The 17,313-nt window shown below is 44.0% G+C and overlaps 1 protein-coding gene across 2 annotated transcripts in view; it reads right to left on the minus strand.

Moving 5' to 3' along the window:
• Nucleotides 1–8,522, minus strand: part of dag1 (dystroglycan 1) — a 47,905-nt gene extending 39,383 nt beyond the window's left edge. Inside the window, exon 1 of one of the 2 annotated variants that reach the window (XM_083972436.1) lies at nt 8,237–8,522. The gene's annotated coding sequence lies outside the window, so the exon portion shown is untranslated. Of the gene's footprint in view, nt 1–7,279; nt 7,476–8,236 lie in introns of those variants that run through there. The other variant, XM_083972437.1, reaches the window with a different exon arrangement.
• Nucleotides 8,523–17,313: the final 8,791 nt, after the last annotated feature.

Genomic DNA, 17,313 nt, shown 5'->3' on the forward strand with positions numbered 1-17,313 from the left:
TTTTTACTCTTGTTTGTCCCGGATTGTATAGTGTGTGTGAGAGAGTGTGTGTATTGACACGCAGCGCCTGATGTACGTATGTATGCCCCTGCTGGTGCGAGTGTGTGACTTTGGTGTGTGTGTGTTTGAATCCAGGCCAGGAACAATGTCGTCTTTTGAGAATCTCAGCCACTGCCCTCCTCCCACCTACACACACACACAAACAAACACACACCGACACACACAGACACTGGTGATGTTTGACTGTTAGATTTAACATGTCAGGCTTCTCAGCTCTCATTTCCTTAGCCTTCTGTATTTGTCTTCCACCAATGCTTTAAAGGCTCCCGGTCGGGTGGAAGGGCCAAGCTGTTTCCTGAGTCAACACAATACACACACACACACACAGACGCCCACACATACACACACATGTTAGAGGAGGCAGATGAAACGTGTGGTGTCCCTTTGTAAAATAGCAACAGAGGGCTAATCTTTGCTTCCAGCTCCATGTGTCGTTTCCTCAGCTCTGCTGCTCTTTTCCAGTTCTTTGAGTTACTCGGCCATCATTAATTTTTAATAACACAACACAGTTTTTTTAAGAAGCGGCAACTCCATGCGTAGGAATGTAGGATTCTTCTGTCTATTCATTGTCCGTAGCCACTAATGCTGCGCGGCAGAGGAGCCAAAACAAGCGCTCAGTGTTTTACTCCAACATGTCTGAGTTATCAGAGACGTCTTCAAACCACAGGCCAAGACAGTAAAACCAAATATTATTCAAACATCAGTGAGCGTCTCATGCTTTAAAGTCGCCTCTCGAGCATAACTGCTTAAAAAAACCCAACTCTTGTTAAATACCCCCACCACCACACCAACCCCCAGTCGGTAAACCAGACTCAGAGTCTCCATGGTTACTGCACCAGTAATGCTTTGACGGTCTGTGGCTGTTGTGGTGAAGCCTGAATTCCTTCATGGATGACCAAGCGACATGCCTCTACATGGGAGTGTGTTTCCAGTGCTTGAAGAGAACTAAAGACACATCATGAAACAGCAAATTTTAGGACAGACATGCGGTCTCCAGCATGTGCACACAACTAGCCACAGATCCTTGTGTTCTTTAAGTGACATATACCTCATTCAAGAACATAGAGAAAACTCTGAAAAAGTAGATGGCAACAAAAAACTGGGTCTTTTCAGCATGTGTGTGGCACCAGGGTTGAAATTCCTCCATGTTTGGTTCAAACAAACCCAAATGGTTTGGCCATTTGGGGGGAAACGAAAATCAGCAAAGCAACAAACGGGCGCTGCTCTGTGTTTATTTTCTCCCGTGGTACACAGACGGCTCCAGCGCCGTGGATTACAGGACGACATCTTGACTCCGTGTTGAGTGTTTAACATTTCACAGCATGTGGCCGCTTATGACGGCGGTGAAGTCCAATCACAGCTCAGCTCCGTCCCCCTCGCCACATTAAGAGGTTATGGCATTGTAGAATGGAATTCCTCCATGGTTGACCGGGCAACTCAGAGCAACCATTTGGCTCCATGTCCAGAAGACTAACCAGCCAAAACAAGGGGGCTAATAAAACTGTCCACTGATAAGCAGTTAATGCCCCAGAACTAATTACTGCACTGCCACCCCATTTTCTCTCTCTCTCCCAATTCAGTGGTATGACATGGACGGACACACACACACACACACACACACACTCTTCTATCTGCTTCTTACACAGTTTTAAAGACGTGACTGGACAACAGAGGGAAGCTTTAATAAGGGGAAAGCAGAAGTAGAGACAGGAATTCTGGGAAGGCAGCAGGGATTTGAGCTGCTAGAAAATTAAAGATACGGTCTGAAGTTTGAAATTAAAAGAAATTCTGAGGAAAAAGTCCTAAAATAGCTCCGCAAGCAAATGATGGGGCTGGTCCACTGAGCCGCAGGTTCATCCACTGAGCTCATGTGCATCATAATAATAAAACAACCTTTTTCCTCCTCGCCATCCCGAGCTCCGGCGCTAAAATGGCCTCTGTATCAGTGACATACAGGCCTGATGCAGTTAGCTACACTGATCGCTCATAATGGGCCGGCCAGCGTGCGCCACCTCCCGCTGCAGCAGCACACAGCTCTGTCAGCTGCAATTACACAGGAAAAGTGCCGGTAGGAGCGACAACAGCAGAGCAGCTGCACGGCCACATAATACACACACACGGCAGAAAGTTTGTCACGCTCACCTCGTGTTCACTGTTTGACTTCGGTTATTTCCGCCACACATTGACGTTCAGCTGGAGTGCGGCTGCCGACACAATTTTTACCGACACCGCTGCGCTGCCGGATGTAATTTTCCCCGACTCAGCACATTTTAAAGACACAGTGATGATGATGCAGCATGTTGACCAGATATTTATCGTCAGGTCAGTTCAATCAATAATAAAAAAAAAAGTCGTATTAAACATGTCAGATATTTGAACCCTTGGCTTGTAACAGTGTCGGGAGATGGATTTTAGAGGGATGAAGGGAGGGAGTCACGCCTACACCCCCCCACTTAAAGCAAGTGTCACCATCCACCTCCTCTATGATGCCTTTTATCACTGGCATCAGGATCAATTCATTCGGATCACTGATTATCTTCTGGTTGTGGGAGATATCTTTGCTCTGATATTATTTCTACGCTGCACATTTACCACATTTTCAGTGACCACGGTTTGACGCTGACAGGTGCCGATTAGAGCCTCGTTTGATCTCTCCCAGGATTGATACAGGTCCAGGTGAGTGTTCAAAAAACTCTATGCTAAATTAATTCTGATGGCTGTGAACTTTTATAAACATTGACACAGCAGATATTTCCACACACACTGACTGGAATTAACAGTGACAAATATTCCTGAGTGAAATTCGACAGCTAAAGCCTTTACAAATGAATTTGTGCAGAAACTGAACTCACCACCTGCAGATGATGGAGTGCAGTGGACACACACCTCTGGCCTGGTTTTGTCATTTGCACGACATGGGCCATTATTTAAATAATATTGCAATATTTGTATAAGCTCTGCTGGTAAGTCTGAGTTGTTTACAATGAAATGACAATGAAATAATAAATAAAATTGTGTTTCTATTATTTAAAAAATAAAACACCTGAAATATAAAATACAATATAATTATTCTTAAAAATCCCCTCGGCAATATTTGGGCTGGGCAATATGAAGATATAAAATCTGGTTGCTATGATTTATGATGCTTTGCTTGTTCTCAGTGACGTTGATTGGCTGCCAACAGGTGAGTGAAAACAGCAGCTGGAGAGAGAAGGGTGGTTGGGGGGGGTAGGAGGGGGCAACATAAGCTGTGACCGACTGACAGGCTCTGCACTCGACACTGTAACACACAGGAACCACATTCAGACAGAATTACAGCCAGAGACAGGAACTATTGTAGATTACAATCAGAAGAAAGCAGCGCAGCCTCAACGTTGAGACGTACGGTCGACGATGGAGGAAGGTGCTGAAGCAGCGAGTCGTGTTTCCAGGTCGTATACAGCACATTATGGATGAACCCTGCAAACCCTCCAGAAGTGGAAGGCAAATCAAAAGGCTGTCTGTTTAGTCACTTTCTTTTTTTTATTGGCCTCTATTTTAAACCATGTTGAAACCATGACAACAGCAAAAAGACCAACTTTAGCTACATGTCCCAAATGCACTCCCAATTCACACTCAAAGACCGACTTGAATCTCTGGATCTGCTGGCCAGCGTCATCAACTCAAGTCCAGATTTTTTTTTTTGGTACTTAAATATTTATTTTTTTCCTTCTGTTGTCTTGCATGACCAAGAATAGCGACAGCAGCAGCCCAAGCCCACACCTTTCCAAAGCCCGCGAGGCTCTTTAAACATCCTATGACTGTTTTATTTTTGAGTTCTGACAAATGTGCCGTATGTGCATCGACGAGTGGTGTTTCAGTCATAGCGAGAGCGTGACTCACAGCGACAGAATCGTAGCCAACTGTGGGCAGAGAAACTCTGTAGATGCCTCATCCCCCTATTTTAGCCCAGAAGGGCCGTGGAAGAGGAGAGAGAGAGACAGAGACAGAGAAAGAGAGAAAGTGCCTAAAGGATCTAAATCTCATCTCCCAGTGTGATAAAGTAGGCTCATTCCACAACAGATTTCTTTCTCTTTTTTCCTACCTTTGCTTCCCAAATAGGAGAGAGAGAAAAAAAACAAACCCTGATCTCTGAGCTGAAAAAAGAAGCCTCCTTTCCACTTGTAGCAAAAGTTTGAAAAGCAGGGAGCCAAAGATTAGACTCATCATTTGGAGGATACAGGGGCTTTTCATAACAGAGGAACTCAATCCTATTTCGGTTGATATTGATTTCTGAAATAGGACGTAGCTCAGATGTAGACACCCTCAGAGAGGTGGGGCGAGGAGGAGGAGGAGTATGGCTGAGGAATATGTTTGACTCCAATCTGCTTTTTTGGTTAAAATGGGTTTATTCCAAGAATTGGAGTTGGCATCAAACTAAATATATATATATATATTATATTTCCAAGATGTAAAAGCCAAATCAGGAGAATGATTGGCAGAGGTGTTAAGAAAATAAATAAATAAAACAACAAAAAAAACACTGTGCTCTTAGTTTTGAGTGGCAGGTAAAGGCCACCTGTGAGCTACTGAGCACTTAACGGATTATGCATGTTTCAAACATTGTCATTCACGGCACAAAAAGTTATTGGTACTGCCAGAAAATGTCGCCTCCTTATAAGTAACAGAAAATGTGTCTTTGCTGTCTTCACAATAAAGTAAGTCTATAGCGGACGTCTCAGGGTTCATTTCGGGTCAGAAGTTGCTCAGCACATTAAAGATTATATAAGACAAAACCCAAAGCGGCGTTCCAGGGTTCCCTTTGCAGAAATAAAAAACCACAACATGGAGCCACAGGCGTGTTTTTTCCCTCCTCTGTAACACACACACACAGCAGGCCGAACATAGAGTGTGCGCTACATCCCATGCAACAGTGTTAATCACCTATTAAGCTGACCATCACCTTGAAAAGATGGCTGCAGCCCAGTTGCCTTCTAGTGGTAATTTAAACCTGTTAAAGCCAAGAAGCACACCTTTTTTTTTTTTTTTTTAACTGGAGACTGAGGCGCCTTTCAGAGGAGTGCTCGGCTGGTGTCGACTCTTTGATACGTTAACACACACGAAATAGCACAGGAAACTACCCAGGCACAGCACAGCACATACACACACTCTTCCTAATGCACACTATTTACTTAATCCTTAAAGGCTAACATGATAGAAAGCATTATGAATAAAACACTCACACACACACACGCTTGAAGCTCAGCGGAAGAACAACTGGACGTCTTGTTACTGCACAGGAAGACGGCTCCACACGCAGAGAGCTTCTCACCTCCCTGTGTTAATACAGCTCTCCCTCCATGCTGCAGGGTGACGAGATGCTGCACAAATAAATCCAGTCAAATACCCAAACAGATGATTCTAGTGTGTGTGTGTGTGTGTGTTGTGTGTGCACGCACTGCAGGCTGTGTGTAGCTCTGTTCCTCATCAAAAAAAGACAAGATGGGGTTATTTACTGCAACTGCCTGGGACACTAATCTGTTTTTTAATCCTTTTTTTTTTTCATCCGAGTGAAAGTCGACTGAACATTGCTGTTGCCCTTTTTTTTTTTTTTGCAGCAAGACTCCAGCTTCATATTCATTTCAACATCAACACACCAGTGGAGGGTGGAGGGGGTGGATGTTATACGTTGCTTTAAGGAACACTGACGGCGGCCGTTGAGGCAGACTGACCGTTATGCAGCCACATCAAAAAGTCACGTACATGTGCTTGAACTTCATCCCTCACACACACACACAAATATCAGCCATCATCAGTGGAGGTTGTGTGTCCCTGCTGCTCCAAGGGGAGCAAACACTGCTCTCTGTGTGGAGGATTAAAGACAGCCTGTCTACAAAACACACCAGTCCTATCAACATGACTCCTGTTTACACACACCACACACATACACACACACACGCAAGTGTACTCAGCTGCAGGTCTGGGCTGATTTACGTCACTACAGGCTGAGTGGGATGGAGTAGGATAGAATAAAATAGAATCCTGTGTGATATCCTGAGAAGGTATTGATTTACATTCATCGGGGAGGGGGAGGGGTTGGAGGAGAGGAGGTGGGGGTGAGGGTGGGGAGGTAATAGGAAAATAGGTGATCCTCTAGGCCTCCTCGATGGGGCTGCAGACAGAGAATAATGGCACCCACGGGACCACTCAAAGCCCTCCAAATTGCCCATTTACTGAAAGGCCGAGTCCTTTAATTTATTTAGGGGCCTGTGGGATAATAAGAGCCGCCAGGACTCTCTCAACAATCAAACCATATTTAAAAAGAAAATTTAAACAAAAAGAGAGAGAGAGAAATCCACAGCTGAGATTGGCTGTTTAAAAATGTGTGGAATCGCAGCGCACACACACCCAGACACACCCCGAATCATACTCAGGGAAAGCAGCCAGACATGATTCGAATCGCTACCAGGACCTCAAAAGGTCAGATAGTCACAGCCAACTGTCTGGAAAAAAGCAGCTTTGTAGTGAGTCAAGGCAGGAGCCACGGTCACACTACACTGGTCCCAGTAAAACTAGTAGCAGGACACCTGAGAAGGTGCATATTAACACTCCTTCAGGCAGTCCTGGTCCTGAGTGGCCTCTCACTGCTCAGGCTTTTTACACTTACAGTGATTTCCCCCTTCACACACTCCCTCTCCAACTCAATGAACAGCCTTACTCAGCTTTAGTTTTCTCTCTCAGACTTCATCCTCTCCGTTTCACACAGCAGCCTCTCTCTCTCTCTCTCTTGCTCCCTCTCTTTTTGTCTTGTCCCTCGGTCAAAGGAGACATACCCAGACCGCAGCAGGCTGTCAAACGTCTCCATGGCAAAGCATACGTGAGAGGAATCACGACATGGTGGGCGAAAACATCCTCCTCCGGTAGCCTACGTTACACTCTCTCACTTCACCTCCAGCAGCAGCAGCAGGAGGAGGAGGAGGAGGAGGAGGATATAGTCGGGCTCAGTCCGAGCTCCGTGTAGTACTATGGACCATTTCTCCGTTCGTTACCGGGGACTGGGATGCTCATAATAAGGTTTGTGTCCATGTCACACCCCCACTCCCTTCTCTCTGTCTAATAGCTACACTGTAGTCAACTTCAAATCCCACTGGAAACGCACGCGCACGCACGCATGCAACAGCACGAGCGACACAAGGAGGGAGAGAAAATAGTACCAAGAACAATAAGGTCACCAACTCACTGTGAGATGTCCCCGCCGTGCTCGCGGTGGACTTGTCCGCTCTCAGGGGACACTGGTGCCAAAAATAGACCCAGAGACAGTCGGTGAGCTACAGTCAGTCCACAGTGTGAAGAGGCCCGGTGCCCCCCCTCCACCCCCTCCCCGGACATCCAGCCTGTCCCGGCCTGGCTTTTACATGCACCTGTTCAGGGTTGAGGGACGGGGCGGAATGCTAGAGGGCAGCTTCAGCTGTCCACAACCCGCTGGGGCACCGACAAGCGGGGAGGGAGGGTGGAAGGAGACGAGGAGAGGAGGAAGTAAGGAGGGAGCAGGGGCGGAGAGCGGTAGCTGGGATAAGTAGCCCAGAGAGCCAGCTAATAACACAGCGATTGCCTAAAAATATCCTCGACCACAGAGCTCTGCCGCTGCCGCTGCAACGGCAAACCGCGGCGCCTGCTGCACACAAACCCCGCGCCTCCGCCGCGCACCCGGATGTTTTATCAATCGCACCGGTTCTTTAGAGTGTAGGATTTCAACAGTGACCGTGGAGGCTGCAGGATATAGTTCACACTACATCGCTGTGGAGTTGGGAGGGGGGTTATTTTTCCGCTCCGGCGGTATCTCCTTGAATGTCTGCCCCAGTCCGACAAGCACTTTCTCTTTCCAGCAAAACACACACACACACACACACACACACACACACACACACACACACACACACACACACACACACACACACACACACACACACACACACACACACACACACACACACACACACACACACACACACACACACACACACACACACACACACACACACACACACACACACTCACATAGCCGAGCAGGAACAGCCAGGCTGCGTTCAATGCCACATCCTCGGGAAACTGACACACGCTCACACACGTAGAGAAAGAGAGAAGCAAATGCCACCGTAACGAGCAGCGGTTTTTAAAAAGAGAAGCAGAAACTGACCGGTAAATCTCCTCCACGTTTATATCCTCTTCCCGTTATCCAGGCTAAATCCTCCTGCTTCCTCTCTCCTGTCTTCACAGCACGGTGGAGATAAAGCGGGGACGCTGGTGGCGGAGGTGGCGGCGGGGAAGCTCGGGTTTTCCTCCCTGCTTTCCACGCGGAGTCGAGCGGACAAATAGAGGCTCGGTGCTCGGTGTCAAATCTCCTCCTTCTCGGTCCTCGTCCCAACCTCCCGACTGGCGACAGGCTGCTCGCTTCAAGGTCCAAAGTTTGTATTCTCAGCGGAAGGTGGAGGCTTAGTCACAGTTTCGAAAAATTAAAGAAAAGCAACGAAAGAAGAAAAAAAAAGTAAAGCACCGTGTTTGACTAGTGCCCGGAGTTGTAATTAAACGACTCACACAATTCCCACAGTGGACGCAAAACTGTATGCGGTGTTTTAAAAAAAAAGAAGAGAGAAAAAAAATGTTAGGGTTGAGTGAGGAGGAAAAAATAGAAAAAATATTAAAATTAAATCACATCATTTTTGTGGTGGTAACAGCGGAGCTATGCAGCCACCAACCAGGAACCCGCTGCTGCTACTGCTGTTGTCGGACCTCGAAGCCTCCACGACTGAACACGTCCAGCACTTCCGAGGTCCTGCACACAAATGTCCGCTACTGAGGCTGAAGGATGAATTTCCACCCGGAGGAGGAGGAGAGAGAGAGAGAGAGGGAGGGAGAGAGAGAGAGAGAGGGCAGTGCTTTGCATTCTCTGGATTACTCCACCCCCCAAACCGCCTTCCCCTTCTCCATTTTTTTCCCCTTCCCTATCCCTCCACCTCAACTTCCATTGTCGCCCATACAGGCTGCTCATATCCGGCTGTTCAGCTCCCACACCTTAATTGTGTCTCTAATGGCACGCGCCCTAATCATGAGCAGATAAATCAATATGTTTACTCAACGCCTCCTTCAATGGAGTTATGATGATGACATTGATCCAGGGTGTGAATGATCATCATGCAGGTGTCTATCAATATCGATGCAGTGAAGTGGAACATGCATGAACTATAATATAATAATCGTAATAATAATAATAATGATGATGATAATAAAACGAAATAGGCTATAACAGTGATAGTACATTCAAGACTATAAGAGTTCAGCTGCCCCTTCAATATTTCTGTGACCAAAAAGCAGCTTTTCAACTATGTTTCTTTGTCAAGTAAAAGCTTTAATAAGTGTCTTTGCTCATATTGACTTTGTGGATACACCTGGAGTAGTTTTGTGTGTGCCTGCGCATGTGGCACTGCATGAATTAAGGATTCTTTGGATGAAAAATTAATAATAGAAGAAAAAAAAAGCTCAGCTAAGTGTTTGGTGAATTCATAAAATCATTCTTTGTCTGTGAAAGCCTCATTATTTTAATGCTTCTCTGGGATTCACGGTCACCACTCAAGCCTGAACTGCCTCACCTCCTGCTTTCATTTGGTGAAGTTTGCAAAGATTGTGCCCAAGCATTTTCTTTTTCTTTTTTTTTAACAAGTTGTTCCTCATAGTACATTGACATTGATTTTACTCCATTTGCAAAACTGAAGACAGGATTAAAGAAACAGAAAGTCTGACTGGAAGGTCACACCCCCTGTCGGCCCTAAAAAATCTCAGACACGCTCATGAAAACACTCTTCAAAAACAATCACTGTGCAGGTACAAGCGGAGCACTTAGCATGCAATTGTGCTGGTGAGGGTGGAGATGTCTGAATATGTAATATGCGACAGTCTGAGTGTGACGGTTAATGGTGAACAGACTGCATTTATATAGCGTCCTTACTCAAAGTGCACAGATTGATACATGGAGGTCGTATCGGGCGGCCGTACGAGGTGCACAGGATGTGGTGTCTTGCTCAAGGACACTTCAGCAGCTCTTCAGAGTATCCATATATTGAATCAAAAGCAAAATAAGAAAAGACGTCTGTCTGAGCTATTTAAAAAAAGAAGTGGTACTTTCATTAAATCATACTTTACTGTATGTCCACAAGTAGCCGAGGATCTGGGAGACAGGGTTTTCTATTTCTCTTTGTCTCTGCGTCAAAGATGTAAGTGGCTCAGTGTCCTCAGAAAAAAAGTGATTTCATTTGATTGAGCTTTGTTCCACGTCTTTCTTTAAATTTAGGAGTCACGTTAAAGTTGTGTATGTCTGATTTCTAAATGCTCATTAACTCATTGTCCAAGGCCGGAGGATTGTGATTTCAGGTCGTCTGTAACACTTTGACGAACCAACTTTAAATTTGGTATATATACCTCAAGCATTAAATAGGATAAAATGAAGTGACTGTATTTCATTTGCAGAGTGTCAAAGGTCAACTTCGTTCGACATCATAACGTTTTGCAAAAACACTTTTGACCATTATTAAACACTGTAATTTAGGGGGAAGGACAAAGTCTCCTGTGTCTCATGTCATGAAGGTTAAAGATCTCTTGGGTCAAACAGATAAGAGCACATGAAAACTGTAGTTTCCATGTCAGTGATGATACTGCACATGATGAGACATAAGGTAAAATGGAAAGCAGAGCCAAGAGGTATACGTGGACAGTTAAAGCAGAAGTAAGCGATCCGGTCGTTTTGGCTAATGCTGCGTTCCAGGCAGGCTTTTGAAACCGTAAGTTACAGCTTCAAGTCACGACTTACGACTTTGTAGCGTTCCAGGCAACCCACTCGTGTTTTTCCGACCTGTTTTACCTGTGAAAGTCACTATAACGGCCACTCGTAACTTCCGACCCGTGAAGTCGTACCAGATCGAACTGGTACGACTTCACAGGTCGGAAAAACACGAGTTACGGGTTGCCTTGAACGCACCATAACGGCTTGTCAGCCGACGGAGTTAGCAGCCCCCGCCCTCGTCATGGATCTATTGGTCCTCGTCCCTACGTCACCACATTCAGGCGCATCCCTTGGCTGCACACACAGCCCTTCATGCCGTTCTCTCTCCTCATTGGATAAAACTTGTAGGATACAAGAAAAGTTTTCTCCTCGGCTCAGAGCAGAGCAGAGTGACTGAGAGACCCGTGTTTCGGTCCAAACACTCTATGTAAGTGATTGCTGTCGGAAGATATAACTATTTAAGACTTATATTAACACAAAAATATTGCTTACTTCTGCTTTAAATAGTAAAGAGACTTAGTCATGTTGTTAGCATTGACAGTGTACAGCATCTCTGTGATGCTATTTAAGTGCCCACTGAGCTGAAGTGGAGAGACAGGAGTGAAACATACCTTTAAAATTGCTGGTATTTTTGAAAAAAGAAAAAAAAATTATATTCTGTGACTCTGGGGAGTCAGATAATTGGAAAAAACTTTGTTAAATGTCAAACAAAAAAGTCAAAAATGGACAACTTCATCATCAGTTTTGAAACGAAAAACTTTTGTGGCCACTGAAGGTCTCTGTAGGACACTGGGAGTACCTTAAAGGACCAATTAAAAAGAATAAAAAATGAAACCCTCTACGAAACTATCACACCAATAAAATACTAAAAAAAAATGAAAATGACAGTCAGGGTAAAAGGTGAAAAAGAAAGCGCACTGTAAAGGAAAGCCTGCATCTCTACGAACTCTATACCTTACCATGGTCTTTTTAATAAATTATTAAATTATTTACCTGGAAAATCTTTAGTTGAAGATGAAGTTGGTTCACGACCCATGAATAAGACATTAGATTGCCGTCTCACCTGGCGAGGTTCACGGCAGGAGCAGATCCTGGTTGAGGGCTCTGCAGGAGGGCGTCTGACACAGCCACCATGTGGAGTCTTGAGTCATCTTGATGGGAGGTGGTGATGAGGAGGTGGAGGGAGGCTGTGAGATGAGCAACTCAGAGACGTGAGGAAAAAGGGCGACTATACATTATAGCAACAGCAGCCGTTGTATTGGCTGCATGAGAGCATGTGAGGAGGAACAAAAATGCTGAGGTGAACGGAATGATGTAGATACGATCAAAAGTTATCAATGAATCTGTATTACACTTTACAGTTCCTTGTAATTGCTTTCTTACTTGCTGTTTTTTAAGTCTTCATATAAACAGCAAATAGCGGGGCTATATCGGTGTAACAGTTCACATATAATTTCCCAAAACACAGTTATTTTCTGACATTTATAAAATATACCTACAGTAAGTTGTCGCTGATCCACATTTCCTCCATCATTTCTGATTTCAGTTAAACTGCTTACTGATATTTGGTCCTAAACCAGGGTATTGGACAAATTAAAATGTTGGCACCAACTGAAAGGTAATGTGATCTTCTAAGTGATTGGCGTCCATCTTCTGGGCACTATCGATTTCTGCACTTTCAAGGCAATCTATGCGAGACATACTGTACATCCACAGGTTACAAGGGGTCACTCAATTGTTTGATGAGTATGAAAATGATTTACATTTGGCCTTCACAGTCACCAGACCTCAACACCTATGAGAGATTTTGGACCAGCACTCGTTGTTACAGAAAAGGGTATTTCTTTGAGGAGGATGTTGTTCATCGCCCCGGTAGAGCTCATTGAGGTAGTGCATCAAAGTTTGTCTGGCAGCACTTATTAAGACACTTTATTCAGTTTTTTTTTTTTCTTCAAATATTTCACTTGTCTATATTTTGCTCCAAAAAATGTCATACTGATGGTGGTGCTATCAGAAGCACAGATCAGCGAAGACAGGATTATTTATGATGTGTCCCATTAGAACTCAGAAGTTGGGTTTTCCAAGTTCCCAGTCAGCTACATCATTGGAAACGCCCCTGAAGTCAGAATTCCACCTTGGAAACTTGGAGGAACTTAAGTAACCCTGAGATCACATTTCAAGATGTGCATCAACAGTGAAGAGAAGTTGAACATCACACTGTTTATCAGCTACTTAGTAGTGTTTTTGTGTCATAACATTAGCTTTGTCGTGGCAACGGTATTGTGCAGGGTGGCTTTTCCAAACTTTTAACAACTATCAATCCTGGTCATCTTGGAATGCGGTCAACTTGGAAGTGACGTAAATGGAACGCAGTAACCTGGTAACAAATGTCCCTGGTGGTAACAACAAATGTCTTTGCCAAATTCGACAGTAATGCATCCAATAGTTTTGAGATATTTTAGTCTGGACCAAAGTGATCAACTGACAAACACAACTTCATTGCCATTAATAGAGCCACAGCACTGGCACAGGTAAACAATGACAAACTAATCATGAGCAAGGACTCTAATAATCATTCTGTTGGTTCCCATCAGCTGTTCAGCACTAGAAAAGGGCGCAAAGGTGAAACTGGAACCTCTCACTGAAGCTCACAAACATTATAGAATAAGACAGTGAGGTCGGTGAACTCTACTGTACACGTAATAATGGAGTAGCAGGATATTGCTGTTCAGCGCTGCTGCTGAAAACATCTTAGAACAGAGCAGCGGACTGGCTGCTGGAGGGGCTGTTCATTGCTCCTAACGTCTTCAGACAGGCTAGGCTTTACCAAAGGGGGTGGTGTTTCAATATTCATGACGGTACATGACAGAAGCGTTGATGAGAGGAGAAGTAGGAGTAAACCAACACTATGGAGGGAGACAGGAGAGCCAGGAGAGGGAGGGCAGCCGGAGAGGGAGGGCAGGAGAGAAAAGGTAGAAGTGATATCAAGGCTGACAAAGACAGAGAAAGTGTGTGAAGGTGGAAGATCCTCTACCGCCGCCTACTACTACAGCCTGCCAGAAATACTCTGTATAGAAGCAGACCACATATATGTTATTATATCCTCAATAGTCTTTCTTTTTAAAAAAGACATTTACAAAATACTCTGATACCCAAAAACCTCCTCTGCTCATACCATAAATAAACCAGGAAGCACGTCAGAGCTAAAACTAATTAAAAACAGTTTAATTGTGTCAAAACACAGTGACACGGCCGGATCATCCAATATGGAGATAATTCCTCAGGACACTGGGCTGGATTCAAACCACAGAATGTAAACATGTTTCCATGAAGTATAATCCTCACCTAAACGCTACATACGCCTTCAGGATTGCATGTTTCATTTGACTTCTGTCCTCAAGTTGTTATGTGAATAAGTTTGCACATTTTGACTTGATATGAAAGATCCATATTTTCTAATACAGCTCCTCCTCTTTTGTCATGTTGATTCAACCAGGAGAGTTTCATGCTCATCCAAGCCCTGGAACTGCTCCAAATGTCACTCACCAAAAACTTGTCTGTGCAAAAAAAAAAATGAATGGGATGTTTACTTCCCAATGAACACTGTGGAAGCCTCCAAAAATAACTCCTCTCCTGCAACGCCACACAGCAAAAGACAAAAGCCGAGTTGTACAAAAAACAACCTGGCAACATGAAGAATACACAAACACGGGTGGGGGGTGGAGTGGGGGAAGGACATGTTACATTAAAATGACAGATGCGTACAAAACACATGGATGCAAAGTCATACACTTGCACTCTGACGCGGTAAATCTCTGCAGCTGTACAGCTCTTCGTCTCCTGGTATGAATGCAGGGAAGGCGTCAGCCGAGCCGGGGCCTCATCCGTGCGACTGTATCTAATGAAAAGTGACAACTCCCTTCTCCCGGAGAGCCTTCCTGTTTTGCTAGGCTTCAAATCCTATTTGCTTGCCCCACCGCCGCCACCACCTCCCACACCATCGCCACCAGTCTCCGTCTATCTCTTCTCATCTTCCCCTCGCTTTTCTAATGAGTGCCCCCCTCCAAAAAGCCCTGACTTTATGGGGAAACGTACTGCCAATATAGTCTTATTATATTTTAAATATTGTAATTGTTCCGCAGGGAGAGGGGAAGAGAAGGAGAGAAAATGGGTTTTAAATGTGTAATAATCTGAAAAATTGTAGGCAGCGACGAGCTACTGTATGGCAGATGTTCGAGGAGAGGAGGCAGGGGAGGTGGAGAGGGAGACGGTTTGACAGTGTAATTTGAGAGATAGCAAGTAAATTGATTATTGAATGGCAGGTATTCAGAGCGTGTCAGATTATCTGATGAGCATGTGATAGGAAAACTTCACACTGAACTCAATCAATCTACGAGAAAGATAAACTGCTGTTATGGTGCGAAGACTCTCCACCTTCGCTGGGTGTTTAGAAGTCGATGAAGCAGAATAGCTTTAATGTGAGACAGGTCGGGGGATCCTGCGGTGGATGAACCCATGGGTTGCGTCTGGATTTATACACAACTGACTCTGCAGCACCAGCATGTATGGTAAGTCTCAATTCAAACTATAAAGGATTTTTTCAGTATAAATACATATTGTAAAGTTGTTCAAGTGAGCTTGTGTGTGTGCTTCTGAGAGTATCTAAGGGTGTTTGTGTGTTCTGCTCCCGTGCCTGTTAAGACAGTCAGTTAAATTGGCAGTGCAGGATACAGTATGTGGGTTAGGGTGCCGTCCTCCTTGTTAATATTTCATCTCAGAGCTGGCAGAAAGAAATGGGGCAGAGAAACACACAAGGCCTAATGTGACACTCTGTAAGATGGGGGGATGTGTGTTTATGTGTGTGCACATCTTTATTCATTTATTTTTGTGTTTTTATGTGTAGAGGTATGAATTGTCTTGAGATCTTGTAATGGCTTACTCGGTTGTCTATCTGTCCGTAGCTAGCCCAGCTATACAGTTCAACAAAGGTCAACTTCAGAAACGTTGTTGTATAAAGAACAAATATTTTTAAAAATCTGCGATTTATTACTCAGTTTCAAAGTTATAATTCCACTGATTTACAAATGAATGTGGCTGGCTAATACACTTGTAACTAATTACTAATCACTCAAAGGAAGGTAAGAAAACGGTTTGCTTCCATAGCTCTCAAGCACTGACTGAACGTTATCAAAATCAACAGAATATAGCGCGTATACGGTCTTAAAGGGCAAGTACACTTTTTTGATCAACATGTACCAAATCACATAAAACATGAATTCTAGTATGTTTTTAACATTTTTAACCATTATATGAACTTCTAAATTAAATTATGTATCATTAAACTCTGTATGTCATCAAATCATGTGTCTTACATCCTTTATATTGTCAAATTATATATTTTTTTAACACATTTTAATCACGTTAACTGTATTTATCACTATGAACTGTTCTTTCACCTACATTATGGTTTGGTTTTCATCAATTTTGAGCTGTGTTATGCTATTTCTTTGTTTTGGATATGTGTTTAAAAGAGACCATTGTGTGTGTTTCCTACACATGTGCATGATCACATGCATGTGGGACACACCACGACACATACGCCATCTTCACACGCTCATTAATTTGTCCTGGCACATGTGAGTGCTTTGTGTTTCTTATACATATCATGCGTGCTCTTCTGCTACAGCTGTGTGCCTGTTTGTTTTCCAGTTGTTAACTCAATTTGACATTTTTTCCAAGATACTGTCAAAGACGATAGTTGTGTTCACGTGTGCCCGTGGTGTACATGAGAAATGCATGGCCTGAGCTGCTCCAGGGGAGGTCTCAATCCCACTGCATTATTAGGAAGTTAAATAAACATGTCTCAGGAGTGAGATGGAGATGAACGCATTTCATGCAGTTTCAACTTGTAACATGTCAGGAGAATTTAAAATGTTCAACTCTGTCATGTGTTATGTACTGTAAGGACTCTAACCGTTAAGTAACACTCATGGAGGAACCTAACAGCAGACACTACAATTAACAAATATCCCCTAAACATCTCACGCAAATGCTAACTATAGTATAGAGTTTATAGTTCTCATTGCAAATTGTGCCCATATGAGGGGGGATCAGGGGCCAGTTTTCCAAATGGGACCCCAAGCATTTGCCTGGTTGTCTCTCTTGAAGGTGACCCCCTGGACAGAGAAGTGACGTCATTAAGAAAAAAATCTAATTGTTATGCAGGTGTGGATAATAATAATAAATCTGTCCACATCAGCAAATGGCAGACTTTCAAAATAAGATACATGAGCTGGGTTAAAACCAGACAAAAAAAAGAAATAAATGTGTAGCTGTGAGAGAGTCAGAGGAAAGAATGTGACAGGTAAAAAGCAAACATCTATTAATTCACTGCTTTGTACAGTAAATTACTGAAACGACAGTTAAACATACAATCATTT

Source organism: Trachurus trachurus (assembly GCF_905171665.1).
Source record: "Trachurus trachurus genome assembly, chromosome: 5".
Classification (NCBI taxonomy): domain Eukaryota; kingdom Metazoa; phylum Chordata; class Actinopteri; order Carangiformes; family Carangidae; genus Trachurus; species Trachurus trachurus.